Below are 21,931 nucleotides of genomic sequence, written 5' to 3' on the forward strand. Positions count from 1 at the left end.
TTAGGTCGTTGGCCGTCATACAGTCATTGAAGGTGTAGATGGCTCTGCCTGACATTAGGCATAGAGATTTGGTCTTTAAGTGTAGAAGAAAAGCGATAAATCATTTGCATACTGGAGAGATTTAACCACTGGTGTAATGATGTTCTTCATATCTCGTGTGTACATTAAAAACAGAGTAGTGCGCTGATCTAAGCGTTTAGGTAGTCCTCTTGAGTTTGTACGAGTAATTTTTTTTATTCTTACACACTTGCTACTGCACTTTGGAAAGATCTGAACACAAAACAAAATAAGTCTTTCAAGAGCTCTTTTAGTAAACGCCGACAAGCCGACAACGGGATAGGTATGTAGGAAGTTGGACTTCCAGGCACCGATTTAGATTAGGGAACTGGAACCATTATTTGAACTATTCAGAGGGGTAGCAGACTCTAATTCAGATGTCGATAAGGTTCGTAGAAAAGTCGTGAAGGGACGATTTGTCACGAGAGAGAGAACAGGACAGTGAGCATAATACATTCCAAGGACTGAATTCGTAGAGGACTTCCGTATATAATTTATCCATTTCATCTAAGACGGGGGCCTTAGGAAATGATCATATGTGATGACTGCTGGGGGTGGGGGGGGGGGGGGAATTTATCCACTTAAGAGGTTTTCACAATTTTTAAAACATGTTAGTTCGAGCATTTACATCCCAGTTTCACGGGTGATCTTCCACAGATGAGAAGATTTTACCCTTCTTTCGTTCTAGACGACGTTCGGCAGTCACTGGTGAGTATTCTGTATTCCACCGTACCACGGAGTTCTTAACATGTAACTAAGTTAAATGTCGCTTTTGACACTAGAAGTCTTTCGCATTTAATATTCTAAAGAATGTGTAGTAAGATACTTACACTGAGCCGTTCTCGGGTAAACTTACTTCAGCAACTCTATTATTACTTTTTGAAAGAGTGCCAGTTTTTGTTATTTATGTTCCAATAACTTTTAGGAAAGAATTCCACGTCTCTTGTTGTCGCTTCCATCGTCCAAATAACAGGAAAAGTTACCTTATCCTGATTTTTGATGAAATATCGACCGAACACAAATATTCACTTTTGGTGGCAAGAATTACGTGAGCCACTATTGTCGCAAGAGACTCCAGAACAGGAGAGCCGTCGTCGAGGACTATGTGGTGACTGTCTTCCATTACATTAGGTGAGCTCTGTCCTGGGTCTGTTTGTAAGGGGTCCACAGGCCCTTACTATTAAAATTTGCGCTCACACAGGTCGACAGGGCAAATATCGAGTAGTGTGTGCAGGACGCGCGAGCTAGAGGGGATTCCCCGGAGTGCCGAGTGGACGGCTTGGGTAGATTCCCGCGAGGCGGGAATAACTGGGCGGAGAGCAGTGCGAAGTTAGTTGTGTGGAGGATGCCGTGAGGGTGTGTTAGGTTCCCGCGAGGCGGGCATAGCTGTGCAAAAGCCAGCAGAAATTAATACAAATTACCGGCAAAGGGAGTGGCCAACGCCGTGGCCAACCCCTTTGTATCAGTATTATGCGGGAAAGTGAGCAAGTTTTATTATAAAGTGATATTAGTAATATTTGAGTGCCGCTATTATACTCCCGCGTCTACCGCGCCGGCATTACTTGGATTACAGTGATTGGATATTGCGTGTGACGATTAACAATAACTAAAGAGACCTGTGATGAGATTAGCCGTCATTAACAGTGTATTGACGAAGGCAGTGGCTGTCTCCTTATTTTTGTGCTTTACTAAGAATATAGACTTTGTTTGTGAAACTGTGTTTGCTGTCCTCATTACCACCAAACCATACTTATTACCACATTTGTGAGGACAATACGGAATGTAACACCTCCTGAGCAGCCCAATCCGATTGCTAGCCCATTAGGTACACGGTCACATTAATCAATTATCTAATTTTGGGCTGCTAACTAGGTCCGCGAACGAGCGGATAACTAAAAGAATAATCGGGAGTGTTACATGTTGTACACGAATTTCCCTAAATAGAGGTGTGAGCGCTGAAATTCCCGCAGAGCACCAGCGGTTGCTCAAGTTGGAGCAACAGTACTTTCCACTCTTACTTCACCTATCTCAGTTCTCGGGTACTAAAAACCGGCTAACGGCGTGGATAATACAGAACGTAATTTAATTCGTGCTACCGATATCTGCAGTCCTGCGGTAGGGGAACTAATGTGTATATCCGAGAAAGTAATTCCTGCCGCAGCAGGACAGCGTCATCCCCTTTAGAGTCGAGTCTGCCTGACCTAATAACAAAGTACCTTCTGAAGGTGACATGCCTATCTAGTTTGGATCACGTTTCGGAAATCGAAGCAGCACACACATTTTTTAGATGGATTTCTTGTAGCAGGCTGTCTCTGTTGTCTACGACTGACCGAATATGCCACTGAAGGACCATGACAATTACGATTGGAAATAATGCTTAGAGTTAAAATTCTTACGCCTCTCGTGTCTAACTCTGCTCGGATAAGGAAATATACCTCACTTGTTAATACGAAACTCCAGATATTATCTCGGAGTTAACTGCAGCTGCCATTCGTCGTGGACGTCCTGAACACTGACACACTGTGTTACGGCTTGGTAATATGGAATTCCAGTTCGCCGGGGATAAATCAAGCAGGAGGATGCTGAGTGAGCCTCCATTGTATCTCATAACTCTGCACTTGATGTAACGTAAAACTAATTCGAAAACATATGCATACCCGCACTGTTCGATATTGCACTTCACCACAGTCCCACTGAACGTGAAGCATTGATCGAAGTATACAATTCATTTTTTCTCAACGTTTGGAATAAATACGTCTATTAACGCAGATTTTACAGTTTCAGGAGATTATTCCAACAAACTGAGGCAAGGGTCAAATCCTTGTCAGAGCCAGTCCACAAAAAAAAACCTCAAGTTTTTGATCGCTATTTAGTCCACGTTTGAGGCGGCGTCATGGTTGTCTTAATGTATAGGCACTGGTTTACGCATATAGTGACTTTGTTTTGGCTTCTCAGGTGCTACGCAGCATACTGTGCTGTTCGTGTCTTCCCTGCAGGAAGAAAACGAAGAAAACGAAGAAAACGAAGGAAGCGACACCTTATGTGGAGCGCTACACAAGTAGAAAAGAGTGGAAGAAAGACCTTGATGCTGGAATAATGGATCTGAACATGGTGAGCAACTCCAAGACGTATCAAAAACGGCACAGTGATGTTAAAGCATTGCTGAAATTAGTAACAATGCTGACTCTAGTAGCAAAATCTGTTCTTTTAACTTCCCAGTTTTTTTCAATATTCCAACTATTTGTTTTAGTTTTCTGGTTTATATTAAATCTTAAATTAGACGTAGACACCGAAAATGAGGGTATGTTTGTAAGGTCTAATTCTGGAGAACTGTTGGACTTTATTTGATATCTTTACGCTCTCAACGTTAATATAAAATCGACGAGAATGCTGTCATTATCACATTGATTTTCCAGGTGCAGTTTTTTATTTTATGCACTTCAAAGATTATGATTGTTGTATCATGTTATGTTCATCTGAACACTCAAGGAGACGCTCTCCTTTATCGTTGGTGGTTCACTTCTTTTCCCTCAGCCATCCACGATCACTTCCCATGACGAGTTTCAGATCTCACCTTAAGATAATTTTACGACTTTATGAAGCAACTATATTTTCATAGCTAATGAACATATATTTAAATGGGAAGCGTAGTATTATATAGTCGAAATATTTGTCTTATAACAGGGCAAATAATAACAATTATAAATCCGTATAAATCAAATAGTGGGTGTATTATTAATAATTGCAAATGATATAATGTCTGTTCGCTTTCATTATTAATTTCTACAGCAGTATCATCATAAACATACGTTTTAAACGGATTTTGTTTTGAATATATTTGGCTTCAATTGCCCATGAACTTTGCTCCATACAGGCTTTACACATACACTGATCAGACAGAACATATGACGACCTACCTAATAGCCGGCGTGTCTACCTTTGGCACGGATAACAGCGCTGTCACGTCGTACCGAGCGAGGTGGCGCAGTGGTTAGCACACTGGACTCGCATTCGGGAGGACGACGGTTCAATCCCGTCTCCGGCCATCCTGATTTAGGTTTTCCGTGATTTCCCTAAATCGTTTCAGGCAAATGCCGGGATGGTTCCTTTGAAAGGGCACGGCCGATTTCCTTCCCAATCCTTCCCTAACCCGAGCTTGCGCTCCGTCTCTAATGACCTCGTTCTCGACGGGACGTTAAACACTAACCACCACCACCACCACCACGTCGTGGCATGGAAGCAGTGACACCTTGATGGGTCGCTGGAGGGAGCTGGCACCACATCTGCACACACAGGTCACCCGATTCCCGTAAATTCCGGGAAGGGGAGCGATGAGCTGTAAAGCCACGTTCGGTCACATCCCACGTGTGTTGGGTAGGGTACAGATCTGGTGCGTTGAGTTGTTTGTCAAACCACTCCATCACACTCCTGGTCTTGTGACATGGTGCATTATCTTGCTGAAAATCCCACAGCTGTCAGGAAACGTAATCGTCATAATGGGATGTACTTGGTCTGCAAACAGTTCATTATGCAGAAGGTACTGGGATCCATCGGACCATGAAACGCTCTGCCACTGTGCCGACTCCTGTGCCGATGGTCACGTGCCCATTTGAGTCGTAGTTGCCGACGTCAGGTGCTGACATTGGCACACGTATACGTCGACGGTTGTGGAGGCCATTCGTTAGGAGTGTTCGGTGCTCTGTGTACTCAGATACACTTGTACTCTGCGCAGCCTTAAAGTCTGATCTTAGTTTCGTCACAGTTCGCCACCTGTCCCGGTTTTGCAGTCTGACTTATGTAATGAGGTGTTGCCGCCCAACCTCACGACGAGAGGACATGGTTTTACCTTTGGTTTCGCTGCATCTTGAAGTCATTCACCACAGCACTTCTCGAAAACTCGGTAAGTCGTGCAGCTCCCGGCACGGTCATGCCGAGCCTCTGGGCCATCACACTCTGACCTCAGCCCAACGTAGACAGATCGCGCGCCTTCCCTATTCTACAAACGAACAACATTGTCACTGATAGTACATGCACCAGCGTGTGTCAGACTAGCAGTCATTCCTTGCCGTGTGACGCCGCTATTGCCTGGACGTGTTTATATGTACAGTAGGTCTGTGGTCGTAATGTTCTGTCTGATCAGTGTATGTGACTTCTGCTGTGCTAAGAACTAAATATAAAACCGTCACCTACGCAATAGCATAACTGCATGATATTTTTAGGTCATCAGACACTCTGCTTTTTCATATTGCTTCCTTCAGTAATATTCTCGTGACTGTGAACCTATTATACACACCACAGGTTATTGTACGCTTATTTTATTGTATTCTTTACATACACCCACACTTGTCCACTCCATATGCCTTTTAAAGATTGAACTACACAATTTTCTTTTGGCAAGAATGGAGTCATACAAATTCATCACAATTTATGGTCACTCTGCGGCACGTAAATCTATTATAACCTTTTCGTTCTATGTCCACCAGTTTATCTACTTTCATTGCTCTCTTAAAATTAACTTTTAAAGAACAACATATTTGACCTGTACGAATTATAATTTGCTTATTTTAGTGCGATATTAGTTTAGTTTTGAGAGCCAGTTGCAGTTTCTTATATATTTATTGGCTGAGTACACGGGGGTGCCCGGGTATTTATTTCTCCCAATTTACTATTAGAAAGGAAGAAATACACACGTGTTCTGTCTCCTCTCTTCCATCTGCTAACTCACACACTCTCCCTCTCCAGTTGACCACTACGTCACCACCTCCCACATGCACACTTGCCAAACGCCCCTTCCCTCTGTCTGTCTACTTCTATCACTTCTCTCTGCCCATCTCCTATTTCCACCTCTCTCTGGCCATCCACTAGCCCGGTCTTGCTCCGTTCACTTCCTCCTCCCACACTATGTTCATGTACTCCTCCCCCTTTCCCTCCGTTCATCTTTTTCTCACAATATCTCCTGTCCAATGCGCCTGCCTCTCTTCTCTCACTTCCATCTCTTGTTCCCCTCACTCTCCCAGTCTCCTCTGCCATGTCTCGATGGCCATCTCTTCCTTTCCCTCTCCGACTGTCTCTCTCCTCGTCGCTTCACTCTCGTATACCGCCTGGGACACATTCTGACACACACAGAAAAACAGCAGTGTAACCCACAACACGCGAGTAACCACACCCCATGCTTTCAGTATTCGACCTGAGAATGAGAGCACTCAGTGTCTTTCAAATTTCTCTCGTTGACAACTCCAGGAAATGAAGAAAGGAAATTACTTTGCCGTTTCTACATTTTCGCTGTTCGCACAGCATCAAGTTTTAATTTATTACTTCTGTACTACTGTGTACGAGACACCTCTTTGCAGGCTGTATTCACAATACCACAGAGTCTACCATCGTTGTACCACATATAACTGAGGAGGCATGATATCAAAGACTAAGAAGCGTGAAATACGGACACATAATGCATGACTTATTAATCTGTTGGTTCTTTCCTATCAACTGCATTCGCAACACTTGTCACAGACGTATCCACAAATCCCGTAGCGCGTACTTAGCAAATTATTTATTTGTACGTCATATATAATTCAGGAGATTTGATGTCATAAATAGTGAGCTGTGTGGAAATGACTCTGCAGGACGAACTTCGTTAGAGATACAGGTAAAATATATCTACAAATACACGTTAAATACAGAGTCCGCAAGAAAGATTTATACACACTTTAAGGAACGAAAAGTATTACTTATGTGTTATTTTACATTTAATAGTTATCACACATTTTTTACAACCTACAGTTTCGCACATTGTTACTTTAATTGTTCAAAATGTTACCGTTGGCGGCTATACACATAACAGAACGACGACCGGTCGCCGCAACTACATCAGTCAATGTTACAGTGGAGATCGCAGCACACGTCGATAGGCGTTATCTTTCACAGTTCCCCACAAGCAAAAGTCCATAGGTGTTAGATCTGGAGACCGTGTAGGGAACTCTATGGGCCCTCTTCGTCTAATCCAATGCCCCGGAAAATTATCGTCCAGGTAAGCTCGTGTGGCTAGGTGGTAGTGTTGTGGCACCCTGTCCTGTTGGTAGAAGACCTCTTCGTCAGCTCCACAAAGAGCACATTTACCTGGCAAAATTTGTGTGTAAAATTTCCAGGTGCATTTCTCCAGTGACAGTAACATCAAAGAAAGAGAGTTCTACAAAGCCCCTGGTTGATAGTCCAAACCACAAATAGACCCCTGGTAGTTTGAGCGCATTATCCACATAAACATGCGGATTTTCCGGTGTCCAGTACACACTGTCATGCAGATTCACAGCTCCATTAAGTTTATATTGCGTCTCGTCACTCCACACTACCTTTCACAAATTGTTCGTCATCCGTTACCATTTGCTGATACCATTCGCAAAATTGCATTCGGCGATCAGGATCGTCGTTATAAATCGCGTTCAGTAATCTCATGACCAATTTAATTAAGTAGCTTATCAATTAGATATCAATGACGTGCCATCTAGCAGGTGGAAGCAATCGCTAGGGTGCCACGGATATGACTTGGAGTGTTAATCAGGGTTTTCTCGTTGTGGCGATATCTTTTAACGAAATTTCAACCTCTCACCTACACCGGGAGAGGTGACCATCGTAATAAAATCAGATGTATTACCGAATTTATGTGCTACAGAAGAATGCTGAAGATTAGATGGGTAGATCACATAACTAATGAGAAGGTATTGAATAGAGTTGGGGAGAAGAGGAGTTTGTGGCACAACTTGACAAGAAGAAGGGACCGGTTGGTAGGACATGTTCTGAGGCATCAAGGGATCACAAATTTAGCATTGGAGGGCAGTGTGGAGGGTAAAAATCGTAGAGGGAGACCAAGAGATGAATACACTAAGCAGATTCAGAAGGACGTAGGTTGCAGTAAGTACTGGGAGATGAAGAAGCTTGCACAGGATAGAGTAGCATGGAGAGCTGCGTCAAACCAGTCTCAGGACTGAAGACCACAACAACAACAACAACAATCGTGGGATGTAAACTTGCAACTTTGCAGCTTTCAGGATTCTTCGTACACTTGTACTGCTATCCCTCAATTCACCTGCACATTGCGTAGCAGACTTCCGAGCAGAATTTACAAAATAATTTCCAACAATTGGGAGAGCAGCTGAACTGGATGGACAGTGTCTCGAAAGGAGGATGTAAGATAAATATTGAAAAGCAAACAATAGTAATGCAAAGTAGTGGAATCAAATCAGGAGGTGCTGTGGAATTAGATTAGGGAATCAGACATTAAAGTAGTAATGAGTTTTTCTTTTTGGACAGTAAAATAATTTATAGTGGCTGAATTAGAGAGGATATAAACAGAAAGGAGTCCCCGAAGAAGAGAAATTTGTTTAAACAGAATTTTACTTTCAGTTTTAGGAACTCTTTTCTGAACGTATTTGTCTGGAGTGAAGCCTTTCACGGAAATGAAACATGAACGATACCCAGTTCAAACAAGAAGAGAATGGAAGCTTTTTAATTGTGATACAACAGAAGAATTCTGAAAATTAAATGGTAGTTGTCATAACTGATAAGGAGATTTCTTTCAGAAAGAAAACGTTGCCCTTAGTAGGCCGTATATTTATCTTTTATTATTCGTCGTTTGGGCAATTGCGGTTTATTTTTCAGCAACAACAAATATATATGAACATGGAGGAGTATTACATTAAAATATATACATCGTGGAATATCATTAATCATAACAGTAGTAGTGTTTACATTCCATAGAGGCAGTATCACTTACTTATTCATAAGCAGTAAGTTATAGACCCTACGTTTTGTGCCGTACAATCGAATAAACCATTCCATACGTGCATCCATACGTGGAATAATATATCTGCATAACAATGTGAGATCGAAAACATCAGACTAGAAGCAAATAACCGTTTCATCTCATGTGTAAACCACAAGACTTCCATATTCAGACTGTGGCAGAAATCAGTTGTTCTAATTTATAGCAGAGCATACACTCAAAGATAAGGTAGATGGCCATCGCTAATGAACTTATATGTACATTGTATACTTTGCTGACGTGTCACTAAACGTAATTTAATCTTATATCTAAAAATAGATTTTTGTGAAACGTCTGTTACAACGTCAGAATAGTTTAATGAACCATGAGTTACAACGTCAAGGTATTATGCGTGAAACACTCATTATAAAACAGTATTTCAACGTACTGGACGTAGAATCCTAGCAGTTATAAAAACAACATGGCGTGGGGATAACGTGATGGGCATTAGGGACAGTAGGGTTCAGAGAGGTGTGGGTATTGTAATATTCCTTATCTAAAATGCAATACGTATGCCCATGGTATAGAAATACACCAACTCAATAAAATATAGTTAATGCATAGTATGTCTGCTTTACACTTGCAGATATTCCAGTTATTTCTAAATGTAATATAACTGCACAAGAAACCTATAACAGGACTAAAGTAAAGTACATTTCTTTATTTACGAAGAAAGAGAGAGACGCTACTGTGGAAGAAAATTTAGCTACTAGTGACACGTGAACATATCGTACCTGCATTCATAAAATGTGGCAGTTTAAGACATAGAGTAGTTATACATTAAACAATATTTACAAATCACGTTTTTTCTAATCAGCGGTATACAATTCTCTATGGTCTACAAACCTCTAAATTTTGGTGTTCCACATGTGTAAAACATGTCAGTGCACCAAGTAATTAAGACGTCCACTATACGATCAAAAGTATCCGGACACCCCCGAAAACATTCGTTTTCCATATTAGGTGCATTGTGCTGCCACCTACTGCCAGGTACTCCACATCTGTGGCCTCATTAGTCATTAGACATCGTGAGAGAGCAGAATGGGGTGCTCCGCAGAACTCATGGACTCCGAAAGTGGTCAGGTGATAGGGTGTCATTTGTGTCATACGACTGTACCCGAGATTTCCACACTCCTGAACATCCCTTAGTCCACTGTTTCCGATTTTTTTTTCTTTTTTTTCCCATGAGTCTTCTGGCTGGTTTGATGCGGCCCCCCAAAGGTTCCTCTCCTGTGCTAACCTCATCATCTCAGAGTAGCACTTGCAACATACGTCCTCAATTATTTGCTGTATGTATTCCAATCTCTGTCTTCCTCTACAGTTTTGGCCCTCTAGTACCATGGAAATTATTCGCTCATCTCTTAACGGATGTCCTATCATCCCGTCCCTTCTCTTTATCAGTGTTTTCCACACGTTCCTTTCCTCTCAGATTCTACGCAGAACCTCCTCATTCCTTACTTTATAGGTCGACTTAATTTTCAATATACTTCTGTAGCACCACATCTCGATTGCTTCGATTCTCTTCTGTTCCGGTTTTCTCACTGTTCATGTTTCACTACCATACAATGCTGTACTCGACACGTACTTTCTCAGAAATTTCTTCCTCAAATTAGGGCCGATATTTGATATTAGTACACTTCTCTTGGCCAGGAATGCCCTTTTTGACTTTGCTAGTCTGCTTTTGATGTCCTCCTTGCTCCGTCCGTCATTGATTATTTTACTGCATAGGTAGCAGAATTGGTTAACTTCATCTACTTCGTGACCATCAGTCCTGATGTTAAATTTCTCGCTGTTCTCATTTCTTCTACTTCTCATTACCTTCGTCTTTCTTCGATTTACTCTCAATCCATACACTGTACTCATTAGACCGTTCATTCCGTACAGCAGATCATGTAATTCTCGTACACTTCCTCTCAAGATAGCAATGTCAATAGCGAATCGTATCATTGATATCCTTTCACCGTGAATTTTCCTTCCACTCCTGCACCTTACTTTTATTTCCATCATTGCTTCCTCTATGTACAGACTGAGCAACAGGGCGAAAGGCTACAGCCTTGTCTAACACCCTTTCTAATACGAGAGCTTCGTTCTTGGTCGTCCACTCTTATTATTCCCTCTTGGCTCTTGTACATATTGATAGCGAAGTGGTTGAAGTGGAAACTTGAAGGGCCACGTACAGCACAAAAGCGTACAGACTGACCTCCGTCAGTTGAACTGGGGCGTAATGTGTAATAGGCAGATATCTATCCAGAACATCACACAGGAATTCCAAACTGCATCAGGATCCACTGGAAGTATTATGACAGTTAGCGAGAGGCGAGAAAACTTGGATTTCATGGTCGAGTGTCTGCTCATAAGTCACACATCACGCCTCGCTTTGTGTAAGGAGCGTAAACATTGGGCTATTGAACAGTGGAAAAACGTTGTGTGGGGTGACTAATCACGGTACACAATGTGGCCATCCGATGGCGGGGTGTAGGTATGGCGAATGTCCAGTGAACGTCGTCTGATAGCGTGTGTAGTGCCAACAGTAAAATTCGGAGGCGGTGGTTTTATGGGGTGATCGTGTTTTTCATGGAGGGGGCTTGCACCCCTTGCTGTTTTGCGTGGCACTATCACTGCATGTTTTAAGCACGTTCTTGCTTCCCACAGTCGAAGAGCAGTTCGGTGATGACGATTGCATCTTTCAGCACGATCGAGCACCTATTCATAATGCACTGCCAGTGGCGGAGTGGTTACACCACAATAACATCCCTGCAATGGACTGGCCTGCACAGAGTCCTGACGTGAATCCTATAGAACACCTCTGGGATGTTTTGGAACGCCGACTTCGTGCCAGGACTCACCGACCGACATCGACACCTCTTCTCAGTGCAGCACTCCGTGAAGAATGGGCTGCCATTTCCCAAGAAACCTTCCAGCACCTGATTGAACGTATGCCTGCGAGAGTGGAAGCTGTCATCAAGGCTAAGGGTGGGCCAACACCATATTGAATTCCAGCATTACCGATGGAGGGCGCTACGAACTTGTAAGTCATTTTCAGTCAGGTGTCCGGATGCTTTTGATCACATAGTGTACACATCAAAAAAGATTAATGAAATGATAGCTAAATGTATGAAACACCACATTACTTTACATGTATTGTACTTAAGTCGTACTTATAACAACCAGCATTAAATGTAACCATAGTTAAATCACCAATAAAACCTAAATCACATAAGTACAACGTTATTGATAATAAAACTGAAATAAACAGCCGAATAACATCCAGACGCTAGTGTTATGCTTGTAAAATGAACATATCCTTATTTGTAAGACAAAGTTATAGTTAACTATTTTCTTCAGAAGTTGTAGACCACTCTCTACATTTCATCCTACAAAATTTTATATGAGCAATAGCAAGTAATTAAAGAGGATAAAGCGACAACATATTTATATAGACATGAAAACTTGGCCAATCGCACAACAAATAGAGGATAACTATACAGCCTACGATGGACCTACAAATGAACAAAATAGTAATGAGGAGATACTGAATGGAATTAGGGAGGAAATAAAATGGGGGCGTAAGTTGTAAGCGTCAGTTATAGGACACATTCTGAGTCTTCAAGGACTTATCAGTTTAATACTGGAGGGAAGTTGGCGGTTAAAAGTTGCAGAGGGAGAACGAGAGACGAGTGCATTAAGCACGTTCAATTGGATGTGGAATGCTGGATGGAGTGAAAGCCTTGGAGCGCTTCATCAATCTCCGGACTAAAGACCACAACGACAGTTGGCGCCAGGGCTGGTGATGTGTTCCTGCCAGGGTAGAGAGTGCGCCAAGCATCAAAGCAGTCAGGATCGGTGACACGGCGGGTCGAAAAGCAGACCGACAGCGAAAACAGTAGTTTGTTGTGCCACAGCGGGGCAGCCACAGCTTGAAGCCAGCGTCGAGGCCGTATGTGACAGCCAACCGGAGGCAACACTTTGCGGCGGCGGTGGACAAGAGCGGAGAGCGCGCCGTACGGTGCTGGCTTCATCCCGTAGTGTTCGGTCTCACGGTTTGTCAGAGAGCAGCGGAACCGCTCGAAGAGCCCGCCAAGAGAGAGAGCCGAATCACGGCTGGTGGCTGGCAAATGCATGGTCCAGCCGGTGTAAACTTGCTGTCAAGCAGCGGCCAAACCGTGGATCTGTAGAGCGTGCTTCTGGGGATGCGAGTGGCGGCTGCCGCTGGCAGTAGGTTGTAGTCGTCGAAGATTGAGCTGTTTCTGGGGCGTCCTGCGATGCGTCTGGTACTACGCCCACCTATGTATATTTGTCATAATGATGTTTTCTCCCCTGGAGCTCCTCTTATACCAAATGCGGCTATCTACTGGCTAAATAAAAGGAATTTCGGTACTGTGACACAAATCGTGGGTGTACCTTATCGGTAGACACTCTGGGGTAAGCAAATTAGAACTAGAGATCTGTGGCAGATGGAGTTTTTGACATTTTCCCAAATACAAAATTGTTAAGGGTTTCGTGGCCACTTGTTTCCGGTGCGGTTCTCCTCTTGCTACTGCAGCGAACGACCGTCGCAGACTATATGTACCGCTGTACCAAATGCTGCCTGGAAACAATATTATTATAAACGGTTCATTTCTCGCAGGTCCCGTACCTCAGTCGGCAAGAACGGAAACCTTACAGGGTCACTTTGATGTCCGTCTTTCCGTCTGTCTGCCTATCTGACTGTTGAAAACCGTTTTTCTCAGGAACTGGTAGGCGTTGCAAGTTGAAATTTCTGTATCTTTTGCCACAAACTAAAGTTTACGGCCCCTTGGCGGTGCGAAAAATGGAAACTTCTAGATGAATGCAGTCAAAAGGTGCAGCGATTTACAGGGTGACACTTATTGAACTATGTGAAATAAAATCGAAGTAGCTTCTCAACGGTTTGAGTTAGGACGCCCAAACTGCACAGTCGGCCGCGGGCATGATGGGAATTAGTACGCGCATGCGAGGTTTGTTTTAGCAATGAAGCCCACTTTCATTTGGATGGATTCGTCAATAAGCAAAAGTCGCGCATTTGGGGGGACTGAGAAGTCTCTTCACCCTCATCGGGTGACTGTGTGGTGAGCAATGCCCAGTCACGGAATAATCGAGTTGATATTCTTTCATGGCCCGGTGACTACCAAATGGTACGTGAAGGTTCTGGAAGATGATTTCGTCCCTGTCATCTAAAATGACTCTAATTTCGACAAGATGTGATTCGTGCGAGATGGAACTCGAGCCTGTCTAAGCACGGGAGTGTTTGATGCCCTGCAGGAGCACTGTGGGGACCACATTCTGCCTATTGGGTACCGAGAGGCCACTGCCATGGGCCTCGATTGCCAGCCATATTTTCCGCATCTGAACACTTACGACTCCTTCTTGTGGGGCTATATTGAAAACAAGGTGTACAGCAATAGCCCAAAAACAATTGCTGATGTGAAAACAGGCGTTCAGGGGGTCATCGACAGCATCGATTTTCCGACACTTCAGCGGGTCTTGCAGAATTTTGATATTCACCTGCGCCACATCATCCCCAAGGATGCAGGCATACCGCACATGTCATAACTAAATCCGAATATCTGTAGTGACGTTTACATGTTGAATGAAATGTGTGTACGCTGTAGTATGTAACTAATTTACGTTTTTTTTTCATTGAGTTAAATAATTGTCACCCTGTATGTCATATATTTTGATACTCGGAATTTCACTCGTCAATACCTATAGGATACTTTCCCTTGACCTGGAATCGTGAAATTTGGAAACGTGCGATGTTTCACCGCATAAGCAAAGGAAAAATATCTGAATATCGTTAATTTGTAATTATATCACACAAAAAATATTTCTTTTCTCACTTGTTGTCCGATATTTAACTTATAATTGAAGCATTCTCAAAAGTCTTGGAGTTCCCAGGAATGGCATCTTGCCAGTATCAGTGCCGATAACAGACTGTCGACTGCCGCGATGGATGAACTGTCTATATACATAATTAAGTTTGTGTGAACCCTCAGAGGGCGAGTCCTACTTGCCCCTACTGGTTTTTTTTTTTTTTTTTTAATAAACCTTTGGCCATCTGGAGCTCCAGCTTCTGTCACTTTCGTTTCTGGTCAAAGCTCCATGTACCAATGACGTGGACGAAAGCGGTGATGAGGAGTAGCTGCGTTACCCTTGTAGGACAGCCTGTGAATTCGGCGTCTTGTCGCGCCGAAAAAGCCGCCATGCGGACAGAGTGCGTGCGCACTACGCTGTCGCCCCAGACAGCACCGTCGCCCGCCTACAGGGCTGACCGACGTCTCGTCCCGGCCTCGGCCGCTCCTGCTATAACACTGTATTCTCCCCCAGGGTGCGCCTTCCAAAATTGTTTCCGGCAGTGGTCTTCGACAACGACGCCGTCGCGATCGCCGCCTCTCTCTCTCTCTCTCTCTCTCTCCCTCTCTCTCTCTCTCTCTCTCTCTCTCTGGAACGCCGCGTCCAACTCCCCTGTCATACAGTTCCACAATTTCCTGCAACTCCACAGCATCCCATGTCTTATACGAGTACACGGCTCCTACTTACAGGCTGGCGCAAAATGAGTGTTACGAGGTTTTTGACTATTGCGAAAAATAAAGGGTTATAGATTGTTGCCATCACATTCATGCTATAGCAGGCAACCTGAAGATAAATACTGAAGGTTTTCAAAGTTTTCCCTTCTACAGAAATGAATGTTTAGATGCTTGAACTGAATTCCCTGATGACTTTCTGATTATCATTATTTTAGAATGCTCGAATTTCTCTGGAAACCGCAGCACCAACATCTAGGATTGTTGCAGGTGCATTTTTGAAGGGTCTGTCCTTCTGATAATCTCATGTGAAATAATCAACCCCCCCCCCACCTGATATCGGCACTATAACGGCGTCATTCTAAATCATGCACAGTGAATGCTAAAGTGCCAGGGCAATGCTCTGACCCCTGGATGTCTCTCGAGAGAAATCTAAGACGGCCGCAGTACGATATAAACGTGCTGCGTCTAGCATGAAGCAGTAGTTTCGAAGCATTCCGTCGCATCGTGTCGCCGGTACAAATTCATGTTGTAATACGTAGCTTTATTGATCTGATTTAATAGGCCCCGAAATAAAAATGGGCATTTTAGTACACTGTGTACTAAGTGGGCACCAGACAGTGACTTTTTGTTGATGAGATCGAGTAGTAGCTAGAAAATGTGGATTCTCGGCAGTTTGGTAGTGCCAGTTCTGTTTGTTGATGTACCTAAGGAGACGAAAGTGTGGTTCATCTGTAAGACAGGTCTGATGCCATTTTCAGAGGCCTCACTCATCTCATTTCCAAAAGACTATGGCCGCTTCACACCCCTGTTCTTCAATGGATGGCACCGTTGACATAGTTTCTTTTTCATTAATCTCTGGAGACTTCGTCGTGACATCCTGAGTTACTGTGCTGCATGTATTGTTGATGTCGTGGACTCCTCACTGAATAAGTTCGCCCTCGCACACTCCCTAGAGCTACAACTGAGACTGGTCGTCCTGAGTGACCCTTTCTGGAACCATGTAGATATTTTGTCTTTTGGAAACAATTCAGCAAACTGTTAAACAACAGGGTTGACATTACAGAAAAATCTGTATCAGAGGTTGCTTTACTGTAGTCATTACAATTTTACTTCAGCTCTGTACTGGAATCTCACCGAGAAATGGGCATTCCGGGGTTTTGTTCTTGGCCGAAATGTCCTGCTGAATGTGCGTCTCAACCCTACGATTAGCGTAAAATGCCTTCGCCATCAACAAACAGAGTACCGAAGTTAGAGCTTTCATTCTGAAATGCGAACTGAGACATCGGTGAGTGAGCTATAGAATTTGCGGGGATACAACACAGCAATATCACAAGGAGAGTCATTTACGGCATACAATTAAACCACAGAAGACAAATACTTTCAAACACGTATTCTGTGTCATCCTGTTTAAGATTATATTGCCGCGAGTGTTAGTCGCGCCGTCTCAGGTGCCTTGTCACGGTCTGTGCAGCTCCTCCCCCCTCCCTCATTCCCCTCGGAGGTTCAAGTCCACCCTCGGGAATGGGCGTGTGTGTTGCCTATAGCGATTAGTTAAAGTTAGATTGAGTAGTGTGTAGGCTTAGGGACCGATGACCTCAGCAGTTTGGTCCCGTAAGAGCTTACCACAAATTTCCATATTTAAGATTATCTTAGCTGAAGAATAATTTTGCAGCTTTATGTTACCTCGGCAACAACTAAATATACTATGGCAATGCATAAACTGACACGAAAGCCACTGGAAGCCAAAGTCTTCAATATTTATCCTGTCCACTCGTGCTATCTGCAGGGTTTACAACTAACATTTGTAATAGGTTTTTGTAACATATACTGTCTTCCATTACTATGAAATGTCCTCGACAAAACCGATCTACTGCGACATAAGAGGCACGGATGAAGGAAATATTGTATTTGTGAAACAACTGCCTCGTTATTCACACAACGCTCTGAGTGTTGTCTTCAGAGTATCTCAGATTGATTACATACTCCTAGATTTCCAGAAGTCTTTTGACACCGTTCCATAAAAGGTTTCTAACCTAATTACTTGTTTCCGGAGTATCGTACCAGTTTTGCGCCTGGATTTGCGATTTCCTGTCACAGAGAGCACAGTTCGTAATAACTGATAGGATGTCATCTAGCGTAAACGAAGTGACATCTTGGGATCCCCAAGCGAGCGTTACAGGCTCTCTGCTGATCTTAATTTATGTTCCGGTCAATTATTTGGGACACAATCTATGGAGCCCTCTTAGATTGTTTGGAGGTCATAATGTATTTTACCAGCTAAGACAGTGATCAAAGCATGAGAACGAATTGCAGACTGATTTAGACAAATGTCTGCATGGTGCGAAGTTGGATGTTGGTTCTAAATAATAAAATGTGTAAGGTCTTTCACATACACAATAAATCACACAAATTTTTATATTAGTAAATAAAAAATTTTGATGTAAAAATCTTTTAGTACGTAGAGCGCAGTTTTTATTATACAATTAAAGCCTGATGAGTATAGTACGTTTAAAATTAGTTGCGACTTGTTTGGCTCACCGGTGGAGGCATGACCCTGTTGTCCAGGTAACAAAAATGGTGAGCCGGTTTTCCCCACCACGCCACGACCAGTTCGCTTGGTGCAGCGCCCCTGTTACCACGCCATGGATAAACAGCGCCACGTGGTGTCGCGTCTGTTAAGCCTTGTAGTAAAGTAGTATTTTCTAGCGTTATAGTGTTCTACAGTCGTCAGGTGTTGTGAACGAGTGTTTCGTGTTGGCGTTACATTAATAACAACAGTAGAGCACGTGTGAACACGTAAATGCGCTCGTCCTAGAACACGGTCATCGGCTGTGAATATAATGTTCTGATGCAAACTATTCATCCGGATTCGACAAAGCAATGGACAGTACGCAATATAACTCGGTTGTGATGGATAAAGCTCCAACAATGCAGCGAAGGAAAGCGGCTAGTTTCCTCTAGGTGCAAATAAATATTCGATTGAATGGTTCAAATGGCTCTGAGCACTATGGGACTTAACATCTAAGGTCATCAGTCTCCCAGAACTTAGAACTACTTAAACCTGAGTAACCTAAGGACATTACAAACATCCATACCCGAGGCAGGATTCGAACCTGCGACCGTAGCGATTGCGCGGTTCCAGACTGAAGCGCCTAGAACCGCTAGGCCATTCCGGCCGGCTATTCGATTGAACCTAGCTTGTGTAAGGCGAAGTTAATGGAACTTGTAGTACTGTACAAGCCAAGAACTCCACGCTACTAGGTCGACGAACAGGCTAACGATAAAGGGCATAGAATAATCAGGCTTTCCCCGTATCATCCACATTTAAATCCGAGTGAGAATATATGGGCCTAGGTGAAAAGTGATGTGGCAGAAACAAGAAATTTACGCTCATTGAGGTTGAAATGCTGACAACAGAAATCATTGCAAAAGTTACATCACAGGGCTGGCGTCAAGTTGCCAGCCAAACCAAAAATGTATTTAAGGAGACATGGAGTCATGAAGGACTGTGTCGAGTTTTGAGTAATACTTTGCTTCCCTTATAGTTGTGTTAGCAACTACTTCTTTTGAATAGTCACAGCAGAATTTACAGATATACATCTCACTAAGATTCTACTGCAGTTGAAATAGTGGCAGAATCATAAAACAGCGTATTATTAAACTAGCAACAGAGGGCGAGACGTATCATTAGTTATGAGAAAGCCCACTCTCAGCATAAAAATAAATGTGCAGCTTCTTCATTTACATTGTTTCAAAACCCACAGCAGTTTTCGTTTCACAGGCTACTGATGGTCCTTCAACATTACATTATATCGTTTAAAAACTTCTGTAGTTGCTTGAATACCGTGGTAGACATGGAAGTTTCGCATATTAATCATATTGAAAAATGCTCTGCTCTTTGCGTTGTATCATTTGCCAAAATCTTGTTTGGATATTTCAGACCGTTTATAAGTTACGAGGGCTTTATGAATATTTCATTCTGGCTATTTCAGTGGCTTGTGCGTTCGTGACGGAAATCTTTACACACATTCCATTTCCTGGACACTGTACATAAATAACGATATCTTTCGAGGTTTAATAAATATTCAATATGTTATCTAAATTTTATATGCAGCAATATATTACATATCACATCACACGAAAATTCGTAGCGATCCCTATTTTTCACTATACACTTTAAGAATTTCTAGCAGTAGTTTAGCTAATACGGAAATATCACAATAACTATGACCATTAACGAAGTAATAGGTAACTGATCATGAAGCTCACAGTTTACTACCGTATAGTTTCTCCAAAATCGTTTGAAAAAGAATGCAGTTGGAGCAGCTTGCGCGGCCGACAGTTTACGCACCGAGCAGGCCTGGCGTTATCTTCGCATGCTGACGCGTTCAGCACACGCTGGCAACTACGCTTTCCTCCACTCGGTCCGTACTGAACTGTCAAAAGTCGCAACTAATTTTAAACGCACTACAGTTTCCATTGCTTACTGCAATGTCTAAGCAAGCAGAGAAAAATCAGGGTAAGAAAATTTTTACAGTATAGTAGGAGGCACACTGTGGGACAATGAGCAGCAAGTTAGGACGCGTATTGTAGACACGTGGATTGATACCAGTGTTCCAGCCCGGCCGAAAATGTAAGATACGCTGCGCCCTCTTCCAGACGACATAGCTCTTCGTGTGCCCTGTGTGTATGATGCCCTTGCGAGTGCAGCAGCGTCTATGTAGGTCAGAAAATTGAGCACATTGTACTGAGCACGAGAGACATCTTAAAAAAGAAAGGGAGTTTGACAAGTCAGCCGTAGCTGAGCATTGCCTGGTAAACGGACACAAAATACTGTTTGAGAAACGAGAGTCTTGGCTTATACGTGAACGTACTGGAATTCCGTTATAAAATGAATGAACAACAACAATTTTAACAGAGACAAGAGACACACAGTGAATAGTGCGTGGGGACGGTCTCTGGGTGTCGAAAGGAAACCACGGCGGATGCTTAACGCTTGCAGGGAGCTTGCAGAGAGCGACAATTCCAAACGTGTCGCCGGGCTCTGTCTCCCAGTCGCGCGGCGGTCCGGAGTGGCTTTGAGCTGTCCACCTCACCTCCCCCGCTCGCATCTTTTCGGCCCTCTCTGATTGGTGCCAGCCGCCACAATCGTGGTTAAATAAGCAGATCATAGTGTTAGACCCTGCAGTTAGCAGTTTTACTCCAGACAACGATGGCGGAAATAGTCATAGAAACCTTGAGAATTGTATTCGAATTGATACGGCTTGAAATGATTATGATAAACCTCTAGTTATGAGATGTAAACCGTATTATTGGTCGAATATCCAGACGTGTCGAATTCCTCCGGACTGTATCTCGTTACTTTATTTGGACTGCAGTCTTTCATCCAGTAGATGAAACAGTCTTCATCCATATAAAGTAACTCTTTGTCAGTGAATTTGGTCTTCAGAAGACATAGTGAATTTGCTGCACATGGAGTTAGGAAATGTCCGATATACACATACAAACATAAACAGCTCTCATGAACTCTATCGAAAACTTATCCTCTTTGTCAGTGAATTTGGTCTTCAGAAGACATAGTGAATTTGCTGCACATGGAGTTAGGAAATGTCCGATATACACATACAAACATAAACAGCTCTCATGAACTCTATCGAAAACTTATCCATCTCCATGACGACTAAACCTTGGCTGAGGAATGTGGCCTTTTTAAAATTTGGCCAAGCGACATAATAATGCCCGCATAACGCCTCTCCCAGCAGTAAACTTCGTGAATTTCGTGGTGTTTTCTTAATTTGTCGATGTTTTTCTTGAAAAAAGCATTATTAATCAATTTAAAAAAATATTTATATAAGTCACGTGTCACAAGGGCTCTCCGTCCCGTTTCAACGTCAATATACTTCCTCAACCAGCGACTTGACTTGCAAGAGATGAATTGGGTGACGCTAGTCAGAACCATTAACCATTCCAAATGGATACGTTGCTGGAAATATCTGCAGTGCATAATGCATCTCTGTCCCCCCCCCCCCCCCATTAGTTTGAGGGTGGAAGGGTGGAGTCTTTTCATGGGACCAGGTGCTCCATTGCTGTGCGTATCATGCAAACTTGCAGGATACGCCAAGTCTACCTTCCACACCATATCCTTTATTAGACCAGCTGTCAAACCTTTGAAATCACCTAATATATGGCTGTCCTCCCCAGACAGCCGTCGAAACTTCCCAACAGCCAGATTATGTTGCGTGGCATATACGTGTAAGTTGTTAACACGAAGACACGTGATGTAACTCTCATACTCATATACTTTGAACTGTCCGCCCATTCCCGTCTTGTTTGCCTTGGCGTGTCTCTGCACACGTTGCCAAAGTCCACCGTGCATTCTGCATTCGAAAAAGAGCACCACGTTGACAATGATAAAAAATTCAGAGTCGACATGTAGTATAATGTGGAATTCAAAATGTATGTGGTCATGCATACTATTTACAACTTCTCGAAAATATCTGCAAGTAGTCGTACG

The sequence above is a fragment of the Schistocerca nitens genome, chromosome 7 (assembly GCF_023898315.1).
Source record: "Schistocerca nitens isolate TAMUIC-IGC-003100 chromosome 7, iqSchNite1.1, whole genome shotgun sequence".
Taxonomy (NCBI): Eukaryota; Metazoa; Arthropoda; class Insecta; order Orthoptera; family Acrididae; genus Schistocerca; species Schistocerca nitens.